This window comes from Hetaerina americana, unplaced genomic scaffold (genome assembly GCF_022747635.1).
Source record: "Hetaerina americana unplaced genomic scaffold, ioHetAmer1.1.p SCAF_39, whole genome shotgun sequence".
NCBI lineage: Eukaryota > Metazoa > Arthropoda > Insecta > Odonata > Calopterygidae > Hetaerina > Hetaerina americana.
The window spans coordinates 538,482-548,114 of NW_027286974.1; positions in this window are offsets into that span (position 1 = coordinate 538,482).

A 9,633-nucleotide genomic window follows, 5' to 3' on the forward strand; every position below is an offset into this window, starting at 1 on the left:
TTATCCTTTAATGAGGAAGTGGATATTAAGGAAAACCTTCATTTTGACATTCCTCAAGAGGATAAATGCCTGGGAATGGATCTGTTGCAGGAACAAGGTAAGGTCTCATGCCTATTAGTTTTTCACTTTTCTTTAGGCAAGACCCTTTCATTGCCCTCAGTGTTTCCTATTCAGTGAGATAGAACTGTTATTGGGTATACCAACAGTATGTGTCAAAACCAAATTTCAAGGAACTTGTTAATGTTCCTTATTTGTAAAAGCCAAAGCAATGTCTTTGATAACACTTTATTCTCTTTTTTAACATTTTGTGCAATATAAGTCAAGTTTATTTTTCACGATGTAGTCTGCATGCATGCCAATTGGCAAATTCTGTGGACTAATGCCATTGGATGAGGACCATCCATCAATCCTGCTTCCTTTGGGTTTATCCTTACAGTCCACTTTCTCTCCACAAATAGCACTTTCTATTATGTTTTTTTTTCTGTCCATTCCACCTTCTTTTCCAAACCTTCATTTCAAAAGCAATCAACTCTTGTTTCTCCTCTTGTTTCAATGACTATGTTTCCAAGCAACACAGAGCCAGAGCTTAATGATCCATTCAACAAAATTTAAAAGGTTTCTATTCCTTATTACATTCATTCCCTACCACATACCCTAGGTTAGTACCAGGGGATTTCATGAATCAGGGAGACAGATCAATCCTTAGAGATCTCTAGCCTTACCTCAAACATGATAGTTCCTTCTTTATTCTTTTTCCTAAATGCTTCTTGTTAACTTTCAAATGCCCTACCAACTTATCAAACCTCAAATCAAACAATCCCATCCTTAACATCTCAACCTCTTATAATAATAACTCCCATTCCCTGCAATAAAATCAAATGTAAAATATTTGTTTTAAAAACCAGAATCTCACCCATATCCCATACAGTTTTTAACTCTCTCACCATTTCCCTCCTCATCATGACCTCCAATAATGTAGTTTATCTTCTGAATCACCAACTTTGCCATTCCCTCTAATATTGGACAGTGTGTCACATCCCTCAATATTTGAATTAATAATCATGTCCGGCCTCATGCAAAGTATTTACACTGATTGAGATGTTCCTGAACCCATATTTTACTCTTCGTACATACACAACTGAACAATTTAGAGCAATGCTTATATTGTAACAGTTGCTATCCATATCCAACCAAATGGTCCATTCCTTACTACCAGTCCATAAAAAGATATAGTCTGTAATTACCCAGACCATTGAGATATTTTTCTTTCAAACCTATGCTGTCCTTTTCAAAAGGACCTCTCTCCATCAAATCCTCAGATTTATACAGAATAATAAGTTTTCCATACATAATCATTACTTCTGGAAACAAGAGTTAAATGGTGTTTTTTTTTCAATTTTGCAGATCATTCACAAATGATAATCCCCTCTATCCCCAACACCTTACATGTTATTCCCATCCTTCTAGAAACCCATCATCCAATTTTTACTTTTCCATATCATACCAAACCTATCCTTTCCATCCAGCATCCTCAGTCTCTTCTGTTAAAATAATTTCCTTAGTTCCTTCCGTCCCTTCCTTAAAAAAGTTTCTTGCAACTTTTCTTCATGTACAAGGTCAGTTCAATAAGTACCCATGTTAGAAATGAAGAAACCACATTTCAAACAATTTTTTTTTATTTTTCAACATTGTCCCCTTTTAAAAATATATAATTCTCCCAACAATGGGGCAAATTTTTTAACCCCTCCAAAAAAGTAGGATTTGTCAACATCTCCAAAATATGCCTATGTCTCAGCGATAACTTTCTCATTTGAGCTGAATTTTTCTCTCTCAAGGCATTTCTTCATGTTAAGAAATATAAAGAAGGCACATGTAGCCAGATCAGGTAAATAAGAGGGATTTGCCAGGAGTTCATAATGTAGCTCATGCAGTTTGGTGGCGACAACTCCAGATCAGCTTGTTGTCCACAATGGGCAAATGCAGCAACCATTGGGCCAACAATTTTTTCATCCCCTTCTTATCATGTGAAGTATTGCCATTCTGGTTGACACACCCATGATGCCTGCTATTTTGTGCACCATGAGAAACCATGGTGTAGACTTGCTTGAGGGACCATGTCTGCTGGATGTCCTGGTCACTTCTCATCAAAAACAGATATTTGTCCACATTAAAATTCATTCAACTGATATTTAACTGTGATCATGGTTGGCAAAATTTACCCATAAACAGCAACCAACTTTGCTTTTATCTCCTTGCATTTCAACGAATCAAAAAACAAAAAGTGAACTACTGAGTAATACCACTCTTTTTCCATCTCAGCAAAAATCACGAAGCATGTCTTTCTCAAATTGCTGCCATATCCAAACTAACCTTTAAATCATTCTGAAATTTATTTCCCGTCATTTGATAAATGGCAGCACACAGTAAAAACATATACTTCCCTCAGAAATGTCCTTTGTTGTAAAACACGGGTACTTACTGAACTGCTCTCATTTAGGAGAGTTATATATTTACCTATTTGTATGTGGCTAAGCAGTAAATACATACATATAATTATATACATACAGTATGCATGCATATATATAGTATATTTAAACATGCAGCTAAGTGGTTAAGAGGTTAATCTATAAACTGTAATCAACTTAAAGGTTTGTATGCTAGCAAGCAGTAGATTTCACCCAGTACTAAGCCCGACTATGGAATTCACCAACACATCAGGGTAAAGGAGCCGGTCCCTATCCCTGTTCCAGAGAAAAGACTTGGCAAGCCAAGAAAAAATTACAGTTATTTAATAGAATAGCAATCTGTATGCTCCATAAAATATGCCATTGCCAAAACTAGGGAATGACATTACCCTAAGTTCACTGACATATGTGTTGCCATATCAATTGTTATTGATTTATTGTTTGCTTTTGATTAATAGCAGCAGCATGAAAGTTGTATTTTGACCTTTTAAAGAATTTCTTTGCTTAATGATATATTTATTATTTTGTTTAAGTTAAGGGTTGGCTCTTTTTTTCCTACTAAAAGTTCCTGTAAAAAATATATTTTTTTGAAAAATAAATATTCTAAATTAACACTTTTGGAAAAGTTTTGCAAGACAACATGGAACCTCTTTTTTTAGATAATTCTTTTTCATCATTTTTTGCTAAACAAAAAGTAATCAAAATAATAAGTGTCCCATGTATTTCATTGGGAAATCAGGTGGCACAGGATAAGGATATGTCCCCTTAATAATACTGCGCCAATAATTAGGTTCACATGATTAAATATAAGGCTTGGTATTAGGTGAATTAAAAGCTTCACTAACTAAATTGACCATTTTTTTCATTAAATAATTGGTCATGACTGAACTCATTATTTTATTAATCACTAAGTATTGTCATTTTCATAGATCCCATTATACTTTTTTTAGTTAAGCCTTATAAATGTCTGTTTCTTCGGAATGTGGAATAGGGGGAAATATCTTAGCATAATTGAATGCATAATGAGGAAGGAGAATCACCTGACAATAACAGTTCAGGAAATGAGGATGGAGTGGTCCCAAATGATTCAGGTAAATGTAGGGATCAGGTCAGAATTAAACTAAAAGATACATTCCAAAGAAACTGCGGGAGATACCGCAACAGTAACTTTTAATGGAGTCATCCGCTAACGGTCGCCTCGGTAGCTTAAGTGGCTAAAGCACTTGACCAGATATTGAGGGATCTGGGTTCGAATCCCAGTCAAGGCGAATGATTTTTACCCTCTGAAATTGTTGCATTAAAAGATATATTTTTTTACTATTCCAAATAGAACTTAGAAAAGTATAGATTTTGCAGCTCAATTATTTATTCTGAGGATAAAAGAGCTGAAATTGCGTGATGTAATGTATCATATTGCTGTAGTTATATGGGATAACATAAGTGAAAGGCCTGAGTCTTTAATCTTGTTAAAGTGATGTTATGATAAATAAATAGGCTCCTGGTATAAATATTTCTAGGTAGTAAAATGACTAGAAATTGTGCAATTGTTTATTAAGTAATAAAATTCTAAAAGAGAAAATTGTATGTTTTGATCATCGATATGCATTAACTAAATTTGGCATATTTATTTAGAATTTAAGTATTTTGACCTTCAGTGTTTAATTTTTGAGGGGACATCCTAAAATTAAACCTTTCATATTGTGATTTGGTCTCTTAAAGATGTATCACAAAAATGAGTATGCATGTTTACAGCAAAAAATGCCTTTGATATCTAAATAAAAAGACAGCCTCAAAGCTCACGCAATAGAAGTACGCCCTGTGAAGGCAGAGAAACTAAAAGTCTAAACACAATTAATGAATAAACAATCCTCAATCTCCTTTTCTCGTCGCAATTGCCTTAATTTTCCTTTTTGTCCACTTTTACTTCTCCATCCATCACCACACTCAATTTTCAAAGCACTCCACACAATGCTTGTTACATACTAATGTTTCAAGGATTGGATCAAGCGCTGGCATAAGTGTGTTGCAGTCAATGGGGATTACTTTGAAGGGGAAAATATAGATTTAGATGAATAAACTTGTATTTTTAATTTTCTGAATAAATTCCGGGAACTTTTTGATCAAGGTAGTATGTTGGTATCACAGACAAAATTTCAATATACATTGCCATATACTGCCATATTTTCTCTGTTTGTACCTGTAAGCGGTCTGAGACATAAACTTGTTAGACTCATGCTTTCCCAATTTTATAATTTGGTCTTTATTCAAAGTATTATCTTTTCAAAATATATGCAAATAAATCTACTTTTACATATTGACGGAATCGGAAAATACATCTTGATTGTATTTCATTTGTTAATGTACATTAAAGGGCCACCATTACTGCAAGGCCTTTCCTCTTCCTGAAAATAAACTATTATTACTCATTTGCCATTGCTCTTCATTCTCTCTTATACAACCAAATGTATCTTGTCAGCTAAGTGCAAAGTTAAACTGCCAATATTCCTTAAAAATTAAAGAATTTTTTTTCTTGGAATTAGGATTAAAAGAAATTCGAGAATACTTTCAGACAAGTTACTCTCTCCTTTCAATACTGTGATAAAATCCTTATTTACTCCCTCTTCCCCATATTAATTGGCCCATAATTCATTTATCATGAGTTGAATGATTCAATATTACAGATTCTTTTCGTAATCATAAAAATATGATTAGGAAGTAGGGTGTACAACTTAAAGTAGTATGTATGTACAAAGCCAATAATTGTTTGCAAATGAGTAATAAAATGATTTCTGTTAGGTTCAAACCAATCAAAGGTTTATATTATACTTAACCACATATTTTTATTTTCAATAAAGTGGGGCCTCATCAACGACGAAGGAATTATTTTGACATGTATATAGAAAGGAAGTCAATAGAAGCACATCATAGTAAGTTTATAATATTTTTACATTTCTGTAAAAAAGACAACTGATGTATGAATAGATTAATTTAATTTTAGCATGATAAATGATAAAGAATTGAATCTTTTGACCCATTTTAATTCTTATTTGGACTAAAAACATGTTTAACTATGACCGGTGAGTTTGTTGTTCTGCCAAGCTCTGTACAACTCACAATCATAAAGTACATGCATAAATATTCAATGGAGTAATAAATTTATTTATTTGTATGTTTTGTTGACCACAATTTCAGTCATAACTGCTGCTCTTTGATCAATAAAGATAAATACTTTTGTTACAGTCACTTGTGAACTTATCCAGGTTGAAACAATGACCATTTAAACACGTAACTTAGTGTCATCTAAGGTGGAAGCAGAAACAAGATCCTTTTTGGCTGCTACAGGAGAAACTGACCAAGGATATAATAAAGTGTGTTTGTAATTATATTTATTTTTACAATCACATTCTAATGGTGATCCCTAATTTAAGGCATTATGAAGGATTTTAATATGGATTTCTTTAATTTCTTAGCTTAGATTTGATATAGTTGTCTGTAAACAAGTCCTAATTAGGGTCTTTTAGAGTAATTTTGCATTCTTTGAAGAATTATATGAAGGTTGTTAAGATAATAACTTGCATTTGCATATATGGAGAGAAATTATGAAGACAGTCAAGATAAATTCCTTACATTGAATAAATTTGATTATATAACTAGATAAACAAAAGAAGTAATCAACCCCCTTAAGATATTAATGCGCTCATGAAGTAAAACAGGAATTGTTTAATATTCATTGGCCCTGGAGCCTGTTTGTCAATGTCTAATGCATTATTTTTGATGATTTAGATAATTAAATTTGCAATTGGTAATTTTTTGACCAAAGCATTGAAGAATAACCATACATTAATGCATGCATAAGCTTACATACATCCAGATAAATATAAAAATATTCTGTTTTTAAATTAAATTTTAAAACTTTTCTCTTTGGTTCCTTTCAGATGATATCCTTGAAAGAAACCCCTCAGTAAGAATAAAAAAACACATGCAAATAATTCTTATAGCATGATACTATAAATGCTGTTCTGTAAATTTAAAATTGGAAATATGTGATAAAATCTATTCAGAAACCTATGAATGGTTTTAATTGAACTTTATCATTTAATGGTTTATAATAACCATATAAACCTTTATTTGGACATGATCTTACATATTATTGTCAATTATTTACCTAGGCATATTGCTATCATATGGTAATCAATTATGAAAAAAGTGATATTATAAATTACTAGAATGAATTAGAATTAGAATATGAATTACTAGAATCCAGTTTGCCATAATATAGGAGGAAATGTTTCTAGAGAATCTATTTTATTCTTGAGAAGAGGGAGGATTTTCCCAAAAAAATTGGTCAGATTATTGTCAGTTCCTTTACCTAAAAAATTAAATGCCCTAACATCCGAGGGATAAGGAAGTCTGTTATTGCACACAGCTTTTGGGAAAATGAGGGAGAAAAAGTACCAAACTGCAATCATAGCATTGAAATTAAGGAGTAATTTGGCCAAAAATGTTCCTCAGATCAACATTAGTTCCTATTCTAAAAAAGATGAAAGATTCACTTTGTCAGGAATTAAAAACTAGAGGAAGTTTGATTGTGCATGCTGCTATCATTATGCTCAATATCATCTTCAAGATTATGCAGGTCAAACATAAATAAGGAATAATCAGCGTGGGTTAAACAAGGAGAAAGACATTTGTGGGAAAAGAAGTTTCAGGATGCCTTATATGTTTGGATTTATAGAACGTTTTTTTAATTCAAACAGGCATGTTACCAAAAATAAAAAAATGATTTCATTATTTTTGCTAATTATATATGATTCCTTAAACATATATGAATTAGGGTTTCATAAGCTTCTCAGCATTCAAGTGTCCAACATTGATATTCTATCTAGATATTCTTTGTCCCAGGGGGAAGTTGATGTGCACCAGTTGCCACATGGTTATTTGTAGGCTTCAGGTTGATACCCATGTATGATTTTATGAGGCTTTTAAAAGTTCTTTTTTATGGGAATGTTAGTTGGACATTGGAGAACATAAGTCAGAGTTGTGGGGCCTTGTGGCACTGTATGTCAAACTGTGCTTGGTAAGCTATTTTCTGAGTGAGAAACAATCCTTCAAAACATAACTCACATTTGTGAGACTTTTCCTCAGTATAGATAAACATACAAACTTTCAGGGATTGTTAAATGTATTTAAATACTTGTCAAATTTCTGAGACCTTTAAGTTCCAAAGGAGTCAAAATTTAGTCATTATCAAATCATGGTTTCCACACCATTAAAGGCATAGGTATAGATGAAAAACGCTAGATGACTAAGAATAAATACAGTTCAATAATATTTTTGTTATTCACAGTTTAAGGAACATTATGTTCAATGTGCACATCATCCCAGAAGCTAATAAAGAATCATGCCACCATTTGGCTGTTATGAAGTGCTTAGTCAATTTTAGGACAATGATTTAGGAAATGGATTCTAGAAGTATTTAATAGATTGACAAGGTAGGAGTACTGGCAGGCTGTAGAAGAAACATATAAGATAATAAAGAGGTGAGTATTATGGAAAAATTGGGAATGTATCAAAATATAGAGCTTTCCATGAATTTATTGGAATGGTTAATGGGAAAAGGACAGAGATCCCATTATTCACAGATGAAATGATAGGAAATATAGATTATATAAAATAATGGAAGAACATTAACATGGACCTATACAAAAAGAAGCACAATGAGTTGAAAAATAAATTTAAATGTGCCACTAACATAGCTGAAGAAGCATGGTTTCAAAGATATGGAAAATGTGTCAAGGAAGGATGAAATTGAGGCACTAAATAGCAGGATAAAAATCACAATGAGGAAGAAAGAAGGGAAGATCTGAGCTGACCGGTAGGGAAAAGTAATTTCAGTTTATAGTTGGCATAAAAAAGATTCAAGAGTGTTGGAAAGCATAAGAGCAACTCATTGGTAAAGTGTATTTGCAAAAATGTAAAAGGGAAAAAGGGAACATGTCATGTTGGAGAAAGCTCAAGTTAGGTTAAGGCATACTATACAGTAAGATAATTTTGGTATTAAAGGAGATAAAACCAAATAGGTCATTGGTGTAGACAGTAATACTGCAAAACCACTAAAATATTATTGAAAAATGATAAGAAAGAAACTTATAGAAATAAAGAGGAAGGAATCTGGTGAGAAGATAGTGAAATCAGCCTTATTTCTTATTCTGAAAAATGTAAAAGGTATATCATATGAGTTGTACAGTAGGAAGGAGAGAGGCATAGGTGCCATAGTAGCAATCGGATAAGAAAGTAAAGAGAATATAGAATACAACCAAGTTATATTTGCCAGTTTGAAATATTTATAAAAGTCATTAGATACTATGAAAAAGGAAAATATATAGACCAAATTGCAGCCAAGAAGAATTAATTGGAAGGAAGGGAAGCAAACCTGCAACCTGGACATGCCTCAAATTGATCTTATAAAGTCTTCCAGGCAGATTTCTTGCTAACAGATACAATGGATCAGCCATTATAGCCTCTTATTCCCATATCTGCTCCTCTATACTTTCATCTCCTTATCATATTCCAATGCATATTGCCCCTGAAAAAGGCCAGAAAGTAGTGAGTGGCTTACAATGGTAAAGTTTCAGAGAGGGATGGCTGATTAAGGTCTGATAGTTTAAAGGTAATTGAGAAGAATTTCGAAAAAAGTATTTTTGTGACTTCTGTTTTCGAAGATAGAGTGTGGCTGTTTTGGAATCGATCAATTTTTCTGCTTGGTACCTGATCCAGTGTTAGCAATTTCATCTTATATGTTTTGTTTTGTGCACTTCAGAACCATGATAATTGAAACAAGATGAAAGACAGTAATTGGCTGCTTTTAAAATTGGGATTTGGAGAAATAGAAGTTGACAGAAAGAAAATCAAATGAAGAAGAGCTAATAAAATGTCAGAGGGAACCGCTGGGGAAAACCTAACTAATTGAATGTTATGAGTCAAAAGTATCCTCAAAATTGCATGCTTGCTGACTAAATCATAAAAAATTAAAAGTTCTTATACCATAATTTATGTCCCAAAAAATGGACTAAATATTAGGCAATGGTCTTGAAATGACAATAACAAATTACCTGCAAATGAAAGATACTTGTTTAAATTTTTACATACACTAATGGTATGTTCATCT